Source organism: Symphodus melops (assembly GCF_947650265.1).
Source record: "Symphodus melops genome assembly, chromosome: 13".
Taxonomy (NCBI): domain Eukaryota; kingdom Metazoa; phylum Chordata; class Actinopteri; order Labriformes; family Labridae; genus Symphodus; species Symphodus melops.
Window position 1 is genome coordinate 6560452 of NC_136703.1, and position 19719 is coordinate 6580170.

Here is a 19719-nt window from a genome sequence, read left to right on the forward strand (position 1 = left end):
TACACGAGATGTTTCCTACCGCATGGTTAACAGAGAGAATGCACTTCACATGTGCACACTCAGATGCAAAGCGAAAGCCTCTAAGAAAGATGGAGAGAGCGATGGGGGGGCTAAAAGAAATGAAAAGCAGTGATGAAGGAGGGCAGTGAGAAGATGGTTTCTTGCATAAGCTGCCTTACATAAGATCTGGCTAATAATGCCACTGTTCAGCTTACTAAAAGAAAAAGAAGTTACACAAGATGTAGAAGATGAACACACACACACACACACACACTCACTGTACAAACTGTAGACAAACACACAAAGTCTCCTCGTCTTCCAGGGGGCTTGAATTTTATTATACCACACTAAATAAACTCTTGCAATCAAGTTTGCCAGTGAAACACGTTGTTCCCATGTGCCAAAATATAATTCAGCCTCACACTTAAATGGTTTAGAAATGATGACTGAAAAAAGGTTCCAAAAAAGTCCTCACAGGTTTGAGGATATTCAAGGTGGTTTCCACAAAAACGGAAAGAAGCCCTAGAGTCCTCATTTAAGCACCTATACACACACAGACACACACCTTAGGTTGTGCTGTCAGCAGTATTGAAGAGTGTGTACCACAGCCTTATTATAAAACCAGCAGGATCTCAAAGTAGATTTAAATGAGGGAGGAGACAAACAGGGAAAAAAGACAGAGAGAGAGAGAGAGCGACAGAGAGAAAGAGAGAGAGCGACAGAGAGAAAGAGAGAGGGGGGAGGGTTGTTGGGGGGACTTTCCTGAAAAGTTCCTTTGTCACAATTCAATTCAAAAAAATTCTGAGAATATGTTTGTCAATGCAGAGAATCATTTGAATTCTTGGCTTTTTTTTAAAAAAACACAATTTCCAGAAATAAGACTAAGACTCATTCTCCAATTTTCTATTGAACATTTCCATAACGACTAAAAGAACAGAAGATTGTGTAAACTTTCATAACTTTTTTTTTTAGAAAAAAGATGCAACTTGAAGATTACATAAACGCAGGAAGAAAAAAGGATTAAATTAAGTGATGGTAAAAAAGAAAAGCCCCAAATTGCTTAGACGTAGGAAAAACAAGCATTTCCACAGATTAGATTTAATGTCTTTACATTGAGAACGATGCTAAGCGTCGAGCTGTCACCTTAGATAACCAAATGCAGGTCACTCTCAAGATTATTAAAACCACCAACGCTTGGATTTATGACTCTGAAAACGGACATTGTATAACAGCATCCTTTTATACTGGACTTGCTTACAGACAAATATGATCTGCAGTCACAGCCCCTCACTTGTGTAACAGAATTACACAACACTAAAGCCTGGTGATGGGGGTTTGGAGGGAGGGGGTTAACCCATCAAGTCAGCTTATTTCTGTCATTTTCATAAACATAGCACACACTAATAAAAGCCCTGCGTTTGTAGACTTCTCTTGAAGTCTCTGAGGACTTAATTAGCTCATGCAAATGCTAAAAACTTAAGAATCCTTAAGGGGGCTTTTAGTCAGTGGAGAGAAAAAGTTGGACCGGTCTGGTTCCGACTTTGTTAAAGTTCACGACTACAAACCATGTTTACTGTTTGGGTTAAAAGCTTACTTGGCATTTTATGCTGGTCTGACACCAAACAACATTTCAAATGAGATCGAAGTCATGTCCAAAGTTGGGGAAAAAAAGAAAAAAAAAAGAGTTTTGCTGGCGTCCTCTGGGATCTCAGTCGTTTGGTGTAAGGTGCTCATAAAACTCATTCCATTTTTCTTTCTCGTTACAATAAAATGTTTCATGTTACCCCAGGTCTTTACTTGTGTATTATTCAAATTGTGTTTTTTAATGACGTGACTGACTATTATCATCAACCAATAGGAACAGTCTTGCCGGTAACAAACAGGAAAGCACATACTTGTAAACATAGCAGGGAGGCAAAGGAATGTGTGGTTCTCCAGGTCTGTGGGAAAGGAGGAGAAACTAATGGTATAGTGAGAGAGAGAGAGAATGCCTCTTTGACATTTCCTCCCATTTCTGCAATGATAAAGTGGAAGAAAGAAGGTGGACAGAAAAAGCTGCAGCTCACAAAATAGTTATAGTATATTCAAGGTCCAACTTTGTCTTAAAAAGTAACAATGTCAAGCTCTAAATATTTGTAAAGTTTTAAAGAAACCGGTCGCTCCATCTGTTTTGTAATTTCATAATTCTACTCTGTGTGTGTCAGAAGTAGTGTTGTAGTCAAGACCACACTAAGACCAGAGAGCTCTGAGGCAGAGACAAAACCAAGATTAGGGATTGAGACAGATTCAAGACCAAGACCAAGGCAGGGCAACACAGAGACTGAGACAAGACTAAGACCACAAATATCAATAAAAAAAATCCTCATCTTGTGTGAAGCAGGTGTGTCAGTAGTTTAGAACGTAAGACCAGGAAGGTTGCAGACGTAACACAGAAATGAATATCATTAGTGCTTTTACAAAGGGGTGTTTTCTTTCTAATCAAAGTCATCATGTGCAAAAAATAAACTTTCAGTGGTGGTCTTAACTAGTCGTGATTTAAAATATGCAGTCCGCCCAGTCTGAGAACGAGACAAGCCAGAGTAAAAATGCTTTTCACGTCCGAGATCTTTGAAAAGCGGCCGGAGACCAGTCTTGAGACTAAGACGGATTTCGAATACTGCAACATTAGTCAGAATTAATACATACATACATACGATTCATTAACCTTGTCAGAGCATTATCACTACCACAACCTGACAGTTTTGTCAACATGATTCTGTTCACATTCATGCAAATGTATGTTTTATGACTTATGTTCCTTGAAGTGCAGAATTTGCTTGGTTTCCATGGTGTTAAACAACACTCCTCTAAATAACCAGGTCTCAGAGTACTACATCTAAATCTGGCCCCAGCCGAGAGAACAGTGCATGACCTTTAACACATTCCTCTAACCAACAGTCTCCTCGTTCTAATTTGGACACAGTTGATCTAATTCTGTCTCTGAGCCTGTAAATACCTCCCTCACATACGAGTTTATTCAGGACAAGCCTACATTTGGCCTCAAGGTTTCTCACGCACACACACAAACATCCATCAATACACCAAAGTGAATTGGATCACTAAACAAAGCTGACCTGCATGGACTCCTTTCGCAGAGATTTGTTTAAATAAGTAAACCTTCAGGTCAATCCCACCCGTGTGTCATATCTATCTCCCTCCTACCTTAGCTCCTTTTTGTCCTGCAGAATAAAAAGAAAATTTCACAATGAAGGAAGCAGAAAAAGAAAGAAAAAAAAACTACATCCACCATTGATCATATCTTTGGTTGTGGTTCAAACCAAACAATGAAGAAAGTGATTCCTTAAGTGGTTGACAAATGACAACAGGAGATACGTTCACTCTAAACATCTGTGCAGCGTCAGTAACGCAGGAGCTGCCTGACACCATTACTCTATACCTTCTGAGTCCATACGTTTGAAAGGGGGAGGGGTCCAGAAGCATACAGGGAGAGATCAGAAATCAGTGATCTCCTATTGGGTGCTGCTGGCTGAAGTCCAACCAATCACAAAGGGGTTAGTGGGTTCAGTGGGTTCTTCAGGGTTCACATGGGGACATAAGTGGGGAAGGGTCTCCTCTGCTTAACATATCTTAACTCAGCCACAACGAGGGTGTCTTATGCTGCCTGCAAAGCTGATTAATATATTGATTGTTTGCTCGCTTCAGGAAGAAGGAGAGGGGGAAAAAAACATTGTAGAGACAAATTAAAATGTAGTCCCTATTTCAAAATGATTTTATTCCTTCGCAACAGTTTAAAAAATAATTTCTATCAACAGTTAATCAGATTTTTTTACACATCTATAATCTCATGTCTCTCCTGCCATCGAAAAAAAAACGGCATAAAGATACACCAATTAAACCAAAAAATTATAAAATTGTATTTAATTTTCTTATGTTGCAAGCCACCAAGGTAGTCAGCTTGATCAAACATGATGTAAAGTCAGACTGCGGTTGAGTTTTCGTTTATACCAAAATATGTAGTGATCAGTTATCAGCGATCAGTTGTCTAATATTCCCGCCCACTGCCTCTTTGTAGCCTTTTACAAACCTTTGTGATTCTGTAATAGTCAACAAGTCCATTTTTAAATGCTTTAATTAACATTTTGTGAATGTTTATTTTCATTGATAAAACTCCTTTTTTGATGCCTGTCTTTATTTCTGTATTTTTATTTAGCTCACTTCCTGAATACTGCTGAGGTCCCCTTGAGCAAGGCACCGGACCCCCAACCGTTTTGGCAACGCTCCCTGTGTTGCGGCAGCTCTCTCACTAAAGCATGTCCGCAGGTCGTGTGTGTGTGAGAAGCATGTCTTTAATAAGATTCTGTGAAAGCAGAATCTCCCTCAGGGATTAATAAAGAAAGCAAATTCTAACATCTATTTCATTGGTTTTCATATTTTTATTAGAACAAGAACTGTTCTGAATTTTGTTAAAATATTTTGGAGTAAGTAACATGTTACTAATAATTAACTTAAACATTGTTTAATTATCGTTAGAAAACCTTATTCTTGGTTTATCTTCTATATGAGTCCTCTTTATCTTGCATAACAAACAGACTGCTATTATTGGCCCCATTACTTTAATCACTGCAACCCTTTGTGACCCCTGAGCTTAATCATTAATGAGACTAAAGAGAGTTAAACAACCAGCAAAGAAAAAACGTCTTTTAGGACATCATGACCTTTACATTTATCTTGCACCATAAATAAATACCCTTTTCAGAGTGTTCTTATCATTGAATTATATATCATTAAGATAGTACTTAAGTGACTACAGTGTGCATTTATGTTTTATGAATATTAATCTGTGAGCTTATCTTTGTGAGGCTCCCGAGTCCTCCGTAAAGAACACACACTGTTATTTCATGATGGACAAACGTGACGCAACCACTTTGAACAGATGTTACTGACCAACAAATGAGCTCAAACGACAACAAATACTGAGCGATGCAAGCGGTGATTTAGACACACAGATGAAGATGAACAAGACGACAGATGTGAGCGAGGTGCAAACGTGAAAATAACAGGTGCAGTTACAGGCATGCAAACACACACGCAAGCGCGCACAATATTATTTGCTCCTATAAGACGGCTGAAATCCATCATTCATATCTCGCAAAGAAAAAAAAAAGGTCTTTAATTCTTTTCTCTGACAAAAAAAACCAAACATTTCAAGATACCGCTGAGGGCTCAAAGAAAGATGATGTCTATTACAGATGTAAAATATGATAAATATAGGAAGGAGCTTTGTTTGAGGAACGAATGATTTAAAAGAATTACAGCCTGCCATGTCACCACGGTCATCACCACAGCAAAGATTGGAGTAAAAAAAAGCAAAAAAGGATGAAGACAGCTCATAGAAAGACAGATTCCACCCATTTTAAAGAGATCTACAACTCACACTCGAACAAATCCCGACAGGCTTCTATGAAAGCTTTGTCTCCGAAGAAAAAGTTCTGAGGAAGAGAGTATCGAGAAAGATGACGCGAAACCATTAAAAGTTTAGACATCCCCCGCAGGATGAGGCCCTGAAGGGAGTTCCTTTTTCCAAAACAACGGCTTGTTCGAGTTTTCCCATTTAAGGAAAAGAAGTTGTGAAGAAAAAAGGCAACAATATGCTTTTTCATTATGTGACTACAGCTTACAGCCCACACAGCCTTTAAGGTGCAACACTCTGTGTCTATGTAAAATCTGATCTTACAAATACTGTCATTTATTCCTCTATTGTGAACTAGCAGTATACTTACAGCTAAGTTGCTTCTGAATAAATTTTTCTTTTTAGCAATACTTCTTGTCATGTATTAAACAAGTGGATGAACAAAGGGATGCGATCACTCCTTCTCCTCGAGTCCGCCTATCTTGTAAACTGGGCACGCTTCATAATAACATAGAGCTATGCATGTGCTGTATTACAACGTTAGAGGTAACCGTGCTCAGGCCTCTCTGTTCTGGAGCAGTGCGAGCTGGCCAGCGGGGGAATGGCGAAGTGGAGGCCAATCATGTTTAAGCGCGGCACAGTACGGATTGCCAAAGTGATCGCGCTCTCAGAGGTGTTTCTTTGGCCGCACTGACACTAGGACGAGTTGTCCCTGACTCTGCTCGAGCAAAATTGCCCCCCCCCCCGGCCTGTAGTCAAAATGCTCCAGGACTTATCGGGCCTGAGCATAGTTAGCTTTTTGTAGTCTAAATAACATCGCAATACAACACATGTAAGGCTTTATGTGATCATGAAGCATGCATCAAAAGACAGGCGGACAGCGGACTAATTGAATTTTTTTTAATACAATTAATGGAAGGCCACGTCTGAGCATTGGAGAACAACAGAGAGAACAAGACCATATAGTGGTGATCCATGAACTTCACGTTCATGAACAACGTGTCAGTCTTTGACTGACTGGCGGCGTGAGCAGTCGCAGCGGCCCCTCGCTCTCCCTATAGAACGTGTTTTCACTTTTTTCTTACTTTCTTTTGACTTTTCCCGTTTTTCTTACTATGGAAAAACTCAATTACAGCCGCAAGTTTCTACTGGACTCAAACAGTAATGGCATTTCTGTGGATTTATTACCGGAATCCCTAAAACAACAGCTTCAAACTTTGGGATTACTTCGCGCGCCAGCTTACCCCCTGGAGAGGAGACGTAAACGCAAACGGTGCGAGCGAAAACAAAAGAGAGGTAAACGTGGAGGCATAAAAGCGAGGCTCGCTAAAATGCCCTACAGGACCGCTCTTCCGACTCTTTTACTGGCAAATGTAAGATCTTTGGACAATAAAATGGACCATATAGAGCTGATGAGAGCTGCGCATCGCGACGTTAGGGACGGCTGTGCGTACATATTCACAGAGACATGGCTGAACGAACGCATCCCGGACTCCGCCGTTCAGCTTGAACAATTCACATGCTACCGTTCGGACAGAATCCTTATTAAAGGAGGAAAGAAGAAAGGTGGTGGAGTCTGTGTCTACATCAGGGATGCTTGGTGTCGGGATGCAGCTGTGGTATGTAAACACTGTTCACCGCTGGCGGAGTTTATGATCGTAAAGTGCTGTCCTTTTTATCAACCGAGGGAGATTACAGCGACCCTGCTCGTCGTTGTGTATATCCCCCCCACTAACAACAACGCGGATAGAGTTGATGCACTTTGGGAAGTTTACAACGCCATCAGTGAGCAACAGACAGCCCATCCAGACGGATTTTTCATCATCGCGGGAGATTTTAACCATGCAAATCTCAAGACGGTTTTACCCCACTTCCACCAACATGTAAACTTCCCCACAAGAGAAGGTAACATCTGTTAAAGGTGCTTACAAGGCTTCACCCCTCCCCCAGATTGGCCACTCTGATCACATCAGTGTAATGCTAATGCCAGCTTACAGACCCAGGGTAAAAGTCACCAAACCAGTTCTGAAGCAGGTATGTGTGTGGCCAGAGGGGGCTTCTGCTGCACTGCAGGACTGCTTTGAAACCACAGACTGGGAGATGTTTAAGCAGGCAGCCACCTACAACAACCACACAGACATTGAGGAGTACTCTGACACTGTTACGTCCTACAACGGCAAATGCATTGATGATGTCACCACCACCAGAACTATCACCACCCGGGCTAACCAGAAGCCATGGCTGACAGGAGAGGTACGCGGGCTACTGAGGGCCAGGAACATCGCCTTCAGAGCTGGAGATGCAGTCGGCCTGAGAACAGCGAGGGCCAACCTGTCCCGTGGCATCAGGAAAGCTAAACACAGCTACTCACTTAAAGTAACCAGACACTTCAAGGACAGCAGAGACGCGCAGAGCCTGTGGCGTGGTATCCAGACCATCACGGACTACAAACCTAAGCCACAGACCTGTGACAACAACACCTCTCTGCTGAACAACCTAAACAGCTTCTTTGCCAGGTTTGAAGCAAACAATAGCATGCCCGCACAGAAGACCACCCCTCCTCCCCACGACCAGACCCTGTGCCTGACTGCAGCCAGCGTGAAGAGAACCTTCTTCAACATCAACACCCGCAAGGCTGCAGGTCCAGACAACATTTCTGGCCGTGTGCTGAAGGACTGTGCAGAGGAGCTCAAAGATGTCTTCACAGACATTTTCAACACTTCTCTGAGGCAGACTGTTGTTCCAACATGCTTCAAAACGACCACCATCATACCCATTCCAAAGAAGCCATCATCATCCACTTTAAATGACTATAGACCCGTTGCACTGACCCCCATCATCATGAAGTGCTTTGAAAGATTAGTCATGGCCCACATCAAATCCTCCCTTCCCTCCACCCTAGACCCCTACCAGTTTGCATACCGGGGCAACAGATCAACTGAGGATGCAATCTGCTCTGCTCTTCACCCAGCCCTCACCCACCTGGACTCCAAAAACTGAAATCAGAATGCTGTTCATAGACTTCAGTTCAGCATTCAACACCATCATCCCTCAGCAGCTGATCGGCAAACTGGACCAGCTGGGGCTCAGCACTTCCCTGTGCAACTGGCTGCTGGACTTCCTTAGCGAGAGGCCTCAGACTGTGCAGGTTGGCGGCAACGCATCAAAAACCACCATCCTGAGCACTGGGGCCCCCCAAGGCTGTGTGCTCAGCCCCCTGCTCTTCACGCTGCTGACCCACGACTGCACTCCATCCTTCAGCAGCAACCACATTGTGAAGTTCGCGGACGACACAACAGTGGTCGGTCTCATCTCCAACAACGATGAGACGCACTACAGGATGGAGGTGGGCCAACTGGCCACGTAGTGCAAAGACAACAACCTCTTCCTGAATATCGACAAGACCAAGGAGGTGGTCGTCGACTTCCGGAGGGCCCCCACTCCCAAACCCCCCCTGACCATCGACGGTGCTGCTGTGGAGAGAGTGAGCAGCACCAAGTTCCTGGGGGTCCACATCAGTGAGGATCTCTCCTGGACAGCCAACACCACATCACTGGCCAAGAAGTCCCAGCAGCGCCTCTACTTCCTCCGTAAGCTGAAGAGAGCACGAGCACCCCCACCCATCATGTGCTCCTTCTACAGAGGCACCATCGAGAGCATCCTGACCAGCTGCATCACTGTGTGGCTGGGGAGCTGCACTGCTGCCAACCACAAGACCCTGCAGCGCACAGTGAAGGCGGCTGAACGGATCATCAGTGTCCCGCTCCCCTCTCTTCTGGACCTCTACGGCACCCGCCTCACCCGCAAAGCAACCCGCATTGTGAGTGACCCCACCCACCCCTCACACAGCCTCTTCAGCCTCCTGCCATCGGGGAGACGGTACCGCAGCCTGCGGGCCGGCTCTACCAGACTGAGAAACAACTTCTTCCACCAAGCTGTCAGGAAGCTGAACTCTCTCCCCTCTCTTCCCTCCCTTCCCTTCCCTCTGCCCCCATGAACACTGAACATTGGAACCTCCTCCTGTTTGAACATTGAAACAGAACCCTGGTCACTTATTGCACATTGCACGCATGCACAAGTTTCACTTTTCTTATAATCTTGTTTTATACTCCATTTTATTTAACTTTGTACTTTTTGCACATTTAGGTTTATTAATGTAAATATTATTTATCTTTTTTACCTTGTTTTATTTTATTTACCGTACCTTTTTTATCTACATTGCACCGTGGGGAGGGGGGAAACGTAATTTCGATTTCACTGTATGTCGGACATATTTTGAAATTGACAATAAAGAACCTTGAACTGTACCGCGCACACCTATTCCAAGCATGCCAGGGACGAGGAAGTGTACCGAGTTTGAGCACAGAACGGAGCACTCGCCCAAGTCAGACGAACTGGACTTTGAGGGTGATGCGTGCTTAGACTCAACAAATCAAATGTCACAGTTAAGGACAGTTTGTCTGAAGTATGAATGGGATCTGTGACCTTTCAATTGTCCAATCCTCCGACAACTGATCCCCCTGCTGCCCTATTACACTTACATCCCTTTGTCCAGCTCTCCTTTCATCACTTCGTTCCAGCTCCAGTTTCAGATCGTGTTATCCACATCAAATTACATTTGTAATGCATAGGTATTCTGTCTTTTTTTCTCCATGTGTCCTGTGATGACAAGAGGAAAAAAAGAGATTGCAGACCCTAACCTAAATTTTTTTAACTCCCCTTAAAAGAAGAAAAAATCATAAAGCGTTTGCTGTATTGACTCCCTACATGTTTTTAAAGAATTACTAAAACATGAGAAACAGTGGAGGTCAGTGTCTCAGTCGCCCTACATTCCAGCGCACATCCACCCTCCTCTTCTGCCTGGGTGGTTACAACTCTCTGGCAATACCGAGCGAGGGTAAAACTGAAACTAAATCTCTACTTCCATCTTCACACCCTGCTGTGACGCTTCAGTCATCTTTGAGTATGAGCGCAGGAGGTCGGTCAGACTGCACCGCCCTCCATCTATCATTCTCCCAACCTCGCTGTTTTACAAGCACAGCAGGTCGGAGAGATGCGGGTGCTTCCATATGTCACCCCCCCGCTGTTTCAAACTATCAGGTCGGTGAGTCTAATGTCACCCTAATTCCCTTCCTGGGGCCTGTACTATGAAGCAGCACTTGGGGGTTAGCGAGGTCACTTCAGGGTTTACTCTGGGTTTTTCAGTCCTACAGGGGTGGTTCGCGTCTTACCTGGGTATGGGTAACTTGTGCTGCACACCAAACCTGCTCCAGAGCAGTGTTGTGTTTTTAAGATGTACAATTACGAATAGCTTTTTATGGCTTTGAATGATCTCTATATGAATGTTTAGTGTCTCCGCTGTTTGTGATGATCAGAGCTGCAGCTGAAATAGAACTTCTCAAACTCTTTCATGTTTCTACTAGAAACATGAAAGAGTCAGAAAATATAAGTTTGCACATTAAAGTCCTTCCTGCATTTGTTCCTGCAGCAGTGTAACTTCAGTCTTTGGGTCCCTGTTTGTCTTGAACGTCTTTATATTGTTTAAAGATTTATTTTCGGCATTTTGCCTTTAATATAGAGGGAGGAAAGTGGACAGAGACAGAAACCAGGGAGACAGAGTGGGTTTGTTTGATATGACGCAGTGATGATTGTGATAGGTTAGATGAAGTTAACTCCGCCCCTTTTATTGAAACTGTGTTTACCTATCAGGTTGATAACCAGCTTTGAATGACTGTTAAGCAAGATGTGTTATGTCAGGGTTAGAGAATCCAAAGAGACCCAGAGTATATGTAACTCACTTCAATGTAACAGGCCCCTGATCTCATCTATCGTAGAGTTCCCTACCTTTTTTGGTTTGTGACTTCCAACATTTCACAAAACTCTACAGGGGACCCCACCCATCCAAAACAGTAAAGCATCTGCAGTGTTTCCCCATCGCTCTCAATTTACCTTCTTTGCCTAGATACTTAAACTACACTGACCCAAAAATACAAACACAACACTTCTTTTGTTGTCCTTGTTTTCATGGATTCTAAAAAATGTTTTAGGCTTAAATCTACAAAATGACCTTCACATAACAGCCTCAACCAGTCTCACTGTACTATTCTTCCCCACCTACCTGAAAGGTGTTAAATATTAATTTTATTACAAATTACAACATTAAAGAGCATTATTTAACATCGCTCTTTGAGCTGGTCACAATCAAAGCATAGGACTCTAAAATGTGCAGGGCTTGTGTAACTGGAAAGCTGAATGTCAAGCAGAGCTGTTGCCCATGCCTCATACGTTCATTTCACTTTCGTAAGTCATCTCCAGTGGCGTTTTGGCAGTACGTCCAAGCAGCCCACTACCACAGACGTGTCATCGATGTCAAAATAAACAAAATCTGGGTCTCAGCTCGACCTAAATCCAATGTACATTCAAGAAACCAGCTGCAGTCTACCAACGTTATATTTCTCTTCAACATTCTTAATCAAATGCACCTTTAAGTCCGTAAAGAATATCGGATGAAGCATGAATTGCCAAGAGTGGGATTGTTTACCCCATGTACAAAAGTATAACGAGAAATGACAAGCCTTCCTTGAATTTGGGTGTGTTCAAAATGACGACATCGTGATATGTTGCAGCCAAATTTAAATCTTAAAATGAGACGTATGTGTTTTCTAAACAATTCGAACATCTTTCAAGTTCAAAGTCAGACAGTCTGGTGTCTGAAAAGAAAGCACCACAAACACATATTTCCACTACAAGCACTGAAAAATCGACAACTTTGGCTCATAGTGCTTTCACACTTCCACAGAACTCCTGTTACTTGCAGGAGGAGCTGCATGTGTGAATGCAAACAGCTGGAATCCTCAATCTGCCAGCGCCCTTCGTATTTTTTTTTTCCCCGTAGAAAGTGCGAACTAGCTCCATATGAAGTAAAGCCTTCTTCAAAGATCAAAACGATAGATGATGGGTTCTTGCAGCAAGCAAAAAAAAAAAAAAAAAAAACAGAAGTTTCACTCTTAAAGTTTTTGCTGCGGGGATTCTGTCTAAAGCTGCCGTTTTTACACTCACATTCGACAACACAGACAGAAATCCATACTGTGAGCAACACCCACACTGACCTCAATTGACCAGAATGAACTCCAACAAGAAGACATGGCTATTGATTTAAAGGCTTGTCTCTCACTTTGTATCTTTTCTCTTCAGCTCTCACTATCTCTCGCCGCCTACATATACGAAGTTCAAAACTTTCTGCAAAAGTAGAAGTTCTTAGTCTGGGGAATATGGGGAAATGACTGATGTACATGGAGCAAAAAGGGTGTACATCATAGAGTGAAAACAGAGAGTTAAAAAAAGTGATCAAACTGGGGAGTTATAGCTGAAACACTCCAAGTTATCTAATCAGCCACAGTTTTCAGAAATTAGCAGGGAATCAAACATTGGTGGGATACACAATGTTCTGTGAAGTCTGATAACATTTCTTAATGTTGTGTTAGCTGCTACTAGCATAAAAAAAATCGTCTTCAGCACTATTGGTGGTTGAGTTGCATTGTGGGTAATATCTGAACCAGTTATGTTTGTTTTGCACATTTCAATAGAGAGTGCAATGAAAAATAACCTTAGTAACATTTTTAATGTTTTTAAAAGGAAAGTTTTAAACCAAACTAGCACTCTTGTGCAAACTTGTCGAGAAATTCAGCTCCAACTTTAGTGTGTTCTCTGAGAAAGTTAGCCTAGGGGGGCAACAATTCTCAATATCATATTTTGCCATTTGGTAAAGTATCTATGGTTAAGTGCACATGTGAACTGTAGTTTTTTCCATTTTGAGTACAAAGAGCTTCCATGCATTTTATTTCTCTCTGAATTGCCTCTGTTGGTGTGTTCCTGTGAGTCAATGAGCTGGGGTGAGGAAACAGAAAGAAACCAACAGCAACACTTGTGGAGTTCAGCCAACATGACGATAACTACCGATTGCTGTCAGACTCACACCTCAAAACAACAAAACAGCATGAAACAAAGTTAAAATATGAACCCTTTACGTCTCTTTTCTGTTGTAAAAGTCCCAAAATATATATGAATATATTTTTAAATATTAAAATGTCAACAAGGCACTATGAAGTGCTAGCTTTGTTTCCGCTGAGACTATATGAATCCCTGAAAGTACACCTTCTACTTCGTCCCTTCAGGTCCATATGGAACAACAGTAACACCTCTTTGACTAGTAGGAAGATAGCAAACATCTTCCATCTTACTGTTTCTAACAGGCCACACTACCTGCCATAACAAGCCTACATACAATATGTGTGATAACTGCTGATCTTACTTCTAGGTATCACCATGAAGTGATGAGTAAGCTGGATGCACTCAAAAGTGCAACACAGAGCTATGAGCCATCTTGAGCCTCAATGTCTGTTATTTAACTGACCCATTGAACTTACAACAACTTCGGGGGTTCAAATGCACTCTGCACGAAAGTGATCATAACTGATTTATGCGATAATGGACATGTAAGGCAGCTGACTTGACATTTAACCACTAATTTACATAAGCCTTTACATAAGCTTCTTCCATTCTGGTTTGCCCTCATAGCCTAACTGGATGTTAGGTAACAGACATATTAGGTGCTCGTTCGTATCAACTAGGCTATTTAACCCCACTGATGTGTCAAGTGAGTGTGTTGTTCTGGGTGTCCCGCTGCCTTCAACAGAGCCGCGGTCACGACTTGTTCCGAGGGCTTGTTGTGAAAAAAACAAAAGAATACCGCGTGCTTGTTTCATAACACGGAAGGAGGCTGCAACAGCACTGCAGACAGGAGGAAGCGGAGGTGCACAAGTGCAGCGTGCTCCTCTTTTGTCTGAGCATAATTAACGCTCCGTGTTTCGGACTTTAAAACAAAAACAAAAAAACAGAAAGAAACACTAAAAAGCGGAAATGAATCGCCGGTATGTTACCTTCCGTCCCCGTTTCTGCGATGACTCTCTTCAAGTGAAAAGCTGTTGTTTGAGAAGTGGGAATGAGATGCTGGGCAGGCTTGGTCGCCTTCACTCATTCATCAGTTTTTTTGCTAAAAGAGGAGGGCCGGTGCTGTGGGTCCCTGCACGCGCTCCGCACAAACAGGCATTACGAAAGTTCCGGAAGTGCACGAGCATCCTAACTGTTGGGGGTCACCGAGGATAGTCTACAAATGTTTATACATATTAACCAAAGTTTACAAAAAAAATTTAAACAAAAAAAAAACACCCGAAGATGTGATCAAATCCCTGTGTTGAAAAACATATTTTTTTAGTTTTGTTTTGATTTTCAGGCAAATGTAACTGGTTGCTAGGCTCCCGGTGGATTCTCCACTGCTGTGATTTAATTGAGAGAAATGGGGAGAAAACAAAACACTCACGTTACTATTTTTTTAGCGTTTAAATTAACATTTTTTTCCCGATTCTCATTTAATTTATCAATATTAACAATAACGTCACAAATCAACAACATTAACAACAACTATCTCAACAACACAAAACAATTGAAAAAAAACAAGCTAGGCCATGCAGAAAAAGACAACCACAGGGTTTAAACGTCAGTATTTCTACAATTCTTACATTTAACGAGGCGTATAAAAAACAACAAAACAAAATACAAGCTACATTTCCAATATTAAAACTGGATGTTTTTTTTGGTGTTATAATTCATTTCTAATGACATCCTTTAAATTCGACCCTACACATTTTAAACTGCTCAACAAATTCATGACTTTTAACAAAATTCTACCACACCTCCCTTCACACTCTGGGTGAAGAGGGATAAGTAACAGAGCAGTTCATCAGGTTCAGGTTGTTCTGAATAAAGTAAGTACAGCATGTACCCAAACTGTGTTTGCCTATGAGAATCCATCACTACAAAACAAAGAAAACACATGAAATAAACTGAAGTGCCAATTAAATCCATTTCATACCGACCTATTATCCTCAGAAAGATTGTTGAAAATGAGAGTGGAAAAAATATCCATACAACCTCTTGGAACCGTGATCAGATCTGATATGTGAGCTTCTATTTGGTGTGTTTCTGATTAGACTTGAGGTCTTCTCTGTACAGATCACAGCCTGGGTGTGGAAAGACTGTGCCTGCATTTTCCTCTCTCCCATCTCCCACAGTAGTTTAGTTTTGAGACACCTATAATCAGTTTGTTAAATGAGAAAAATATGATTTTCTTTGCCTGAAAGTTTTCTTTACATGACACATGTGATGATTTTCGCGTCACGTAAAGAAAACTTTCAAGCAAAGGAAAAACACGAGGGCTCGATTCATGACCATTCAACACTACTACCATGTTTCTAATGATACAAAGCTTAATGCAAATGGGTGAAGTATCCCTTTAACTTCATACAGCCACCAATTAGGCCTACGAGTAAAGTTTTTTAGGACAATAACTTAAATCTGCAATCAAACCAGAATGCACCCTCTGTCATGATGGACCGTTGATTTGTCAAACAAATGTGGCTCACAATAAACTGTGCTTATTTAACTCTCCCAGTTCCAGCACTACAGCTGTATTATTTTAGCTCTTTCTGGCACAACTACTTTGACTCATAGTGTAATCAGTTAAATCATTCTTTTGGCTGAGACAACAGTGTGAATATTTGAAGGGTAAAAGTTTTACTGAAAATGTTTTGGTGTGAACAAGTTTAATAAATTCTGGGTAAAATGTGAGACCAAATTCAAAACTACCAAAAGCTTGAAAGGAGTGAAATTAGATTTAGTAACAGCCAAATGAGGAAAACAGTTACTGATTACCTCATTTTAAGACCCCACTTAAATCCATTACATTTGAGCAAACAGCGACTTTGCCTCAAGGTGAATCTTAAGTAGGGATTGCACTCCACTAAGCGATAACAGGGTCTATGTTTTCTATTCATGAAAAACATCCACTCAAGACAAAGAATATAATCTTCCTTAGTGTAACAACAGAAATGTGTCAAGATGTTTTAATTTAAGGAGTTAAACTGACTAATTATTAACATTCAGGGCAGGTCATTCACTTGTTTCAGATTGAATTACATTCAATCTTGTGTACCTGTTTCTATCAGCCAAAGTTATGTGAAAGAGGGAAGCGTTGATGAATAACGGGCGTGTCACAACAGGATGTCATTAGTTTAATCAATGATGCAACATATCTTCACTAAACTCTCACTTAAAGGCTTATCAGCTTTAGTTTGAATTTTCTTTTTTGATGTGATGTATTTTAAGATACATTTGGGGAATTTTGATTTAACTCTAGATTAAAACGAGAGATTCCCTCTGTAGCCTTTGATCTAACTGTACAGTCTTATTTCCATCAATTTCAATATCAGATATGCAACCAAATTCAACCCAGTTGAGGCTCTTGCTCGTTTAAAGGAACATGCTAATTTGTTTCATAACTCTGTCTCCTTTGGATTGCTGTTGACTGAGGGAGTAATAACTTCAGTTAGACTGAAGTGTAGCTCTCTCTTTTTGTGTTTTATAAGGAAACTTAAATGATTTGTATTTATGTTGTAGAATAAAGAGGCATTAAACAGTGCAGTGTTATGAAAGCGATCATCAGGTGGCACCTTTTTCACTAAACATGCAGTGGCCCGTTTACCTAACGCCTTGGTGCTGTATGCCTGCTCTTTAGTCTCATGTCTCGCTCAGACACTGCCCCCTATTGGCCAAAACCCTGCATTGCTTTGCATAACAGATTATGAAACTCCAACAGTGGAGTGAGACCAAGGAGAATGAGATCAATGTATTACTGATTTGATTTAAGTAAATATAGACAGATAGATGCTAATAAAAGCACATAAAAAAGAAGCCATGTGTGATTCACTAATTTCAAGACTCCACATATTGAAGATTCCCCATGAGACATCTTTTTGACAATTTGCACTGTACAAATGTCTTATGCAAACAGTTGTATGTTACTTGAATGATAGGCTCAATTTAAATTGTTTCTCAGTTACAGCAACCTCATCCTTATTCATTGAGCACCTTTTACACAAACTTGCAGCTTTTATATGGAAAATATGAAAACAAAGCTGATAGGAAATAAGAACAATAAGAAACAATAGATGCAATCGAGTAAAACATATAATTATAGCCCTTATAAGATAGCAGTTCATTGAAATCGTGACAGTAATTTAAGAGAGGATAAACACCAGAGGTAAAACCGCACACGGTGCCGTGGGATACCTGAGGATGGACATATTGATCATTATATTAGAACGAGAAAGGAAGAGAAGAATGTGTCTCAGTCATATTGGCAGATACATTAATCCTCAGCACTCACACTGAAAGGCCAAGCAGAGACTAACTCTCTACAGCAGGTCTTTGGACATTTCTCTAAACACCCAAAGCAAAATGGGCTCTCTCTGTTCTTTTCTTACTCTCTCTCTATATACTTTTGCTTTCAGTCTCCTGATTTATTCATGGCTCCCTCCATTTTCTCCACTCTACCCTTCCCCATTCCACTATTCACTGATGCCTTTCCCCTCCTTCCTGTTTCTTTATCTCCATGACTCTGCAAGTTGCTCTGTCCTCTGCGCCTACTATATTTACACCGTCTTGTGTGTGCACCCTTCGCTCCTGTGTTGTTAGGGTTAGGGTTGTTGTTTTCCTCCTATTGTCTATGTCACATTTTCGGATGTCCCATCTATCTAAAAAAACCATCGATGACTGGTGTGCAGTCACAATTTAAGGGGGCAGAAAAAATAATAAACATCTGGGTAGATGAAGTAAAGGTGCGAATTGAATCAATCACTTGTTTCAGAAATAACAGCAAATAATTACAAGAGTAATATCAGCACACTTTACAAAATGAGCAGGTCTAGATCGTCCTCTTTATGTTTTCATTGAGATCCAACTTTAATCTACCAAAGGATGACCACATTGAAGCAGGGGAATACAGGTAGAAAACCTGATTCAAAAAATAAAAAATAAACAAAACATTTAAAGAGATCAGTATCCAATCTACATATATTAAACTGGAAAAAAACAGAATAATTAACTGATTTTTTACAAACACCTCACATCCTGTCCAAAAAATAGATCCAAGTCAGACAAGTATTTGATGGAGGAATTTTCAAACAGAATTTGCTCGCAATGCCGTTGCGAAAACGTTTCGATGTCAATATTTGATTCATTTAAACAAATATATATAATATTCAACTATACTGACCGTACTCAGGGCTATACCAGAAACATAGTAGAAATAAAATGCATTCATTACACATGGTGTATTATAATAGCAGCCAAAACCTCAATAACACTGAACTGGCTTGAAAGCAATCTCCCAACCTACGAGACAAGTAAATAAGTTGTTGTCTCCATTAAAGAACACATTTCAAATTTAAAGGCAGAAATCAGCACATACACTTTCCATTTATATTCATTTGTTGCTTTAATTGATTTAATGAAAAACTAACCTTTCATTAGACACTTGTTTTATGTTGCTTTACTAATCATAATGTGGCAGATGACTCTGTGTTTTTTAAATGCAGAAAAAGACAAAAATCAAATACATGGTCTTAAAAACAAAAGCTCTATTCGGTACAAATTAGACTGATCAGAGGAACAGATCACGACTGGTAATATAACTGGGTTTCTTATGGTTGTTTTAATTTATAAAGTAAATATCTCTACCACTGCCTCCCTCCATCAAAAAGTTTGAAGAGTTGCGCATATGATGGACACAAACTGACGTCCCATTGTTGTGAGTCAGTGGCAGGCTGGTGCATTGTTCTCCAGGGTGGTTACAGTTTCTCACAGGCCAGAATGGAAAATGCCATTGCATATATATTATCATTGCTTTGATTTCTACTTTGGAAGTGATAAATTTTACTTCCCACACTTAACCAACAATACCTGATGATCTCATACTTATCAGGCATAACTTAAACTGTGTGGAGACAAACTTTTAAAAACTGCTGATTCATGCTAGTTTGGTCTGCTGCTCTGATCCATGTTTGAAAACAGTCAATGCTCTGATCCAATGATGCCGCATGCCTCGCTCATTCTGTAGTTCATGGGATTGATACCTCTGCTGCTTACCTTCAGGTGCTGGTGTCTCACCTGTGCGCCGACGCGAGTGGCCGCACATTCAGTAGCTCCATCCCCATCATACTAGCACGTGTTTTCTCTCCTTCACAGGTTATATACATTTATGCTATATAAATTTAAGTCTAATGCTAACATTAACTGCACAGGTTCAATCTGTAATTATGTTTACTCTTAGTCACATAGGGGCTGCTAAATCTTGTTTGGGGCTTATTGTATACAGAGGGGAGGGGGGACAGCAGGTGTGTATTGTAACTAAT

At 41.0% G+C, this 19719-nt stretch overlaps 1 protein-coding gene across 2 annotated transcripts in view; it reads right to left on the reverse strand.

The window, feature by feature from the left end:
* Positions 1-19719, reverse strand: part of LOC306833666 (helicase ARIP4-like) — a 179175-nt gene that overhangs the window by 60492 nt on the left and 98964 nt on the right. The window contains exon 1 of one of the 2 annotated variants that reach the window (XM_079359091.1): positions 14350-14677. The exons of the other annotated variant lie outside the window; for it this stretch is intronic. The gene's annotated coding sequence lies outside the window, so the exon portion shown is untranslated. Of the gene's footprint in view, positions 1-14349; positions 14678-19719 lie in introns of those variants that run through there. 2 annotated transcript variants of the gene reach the window in all.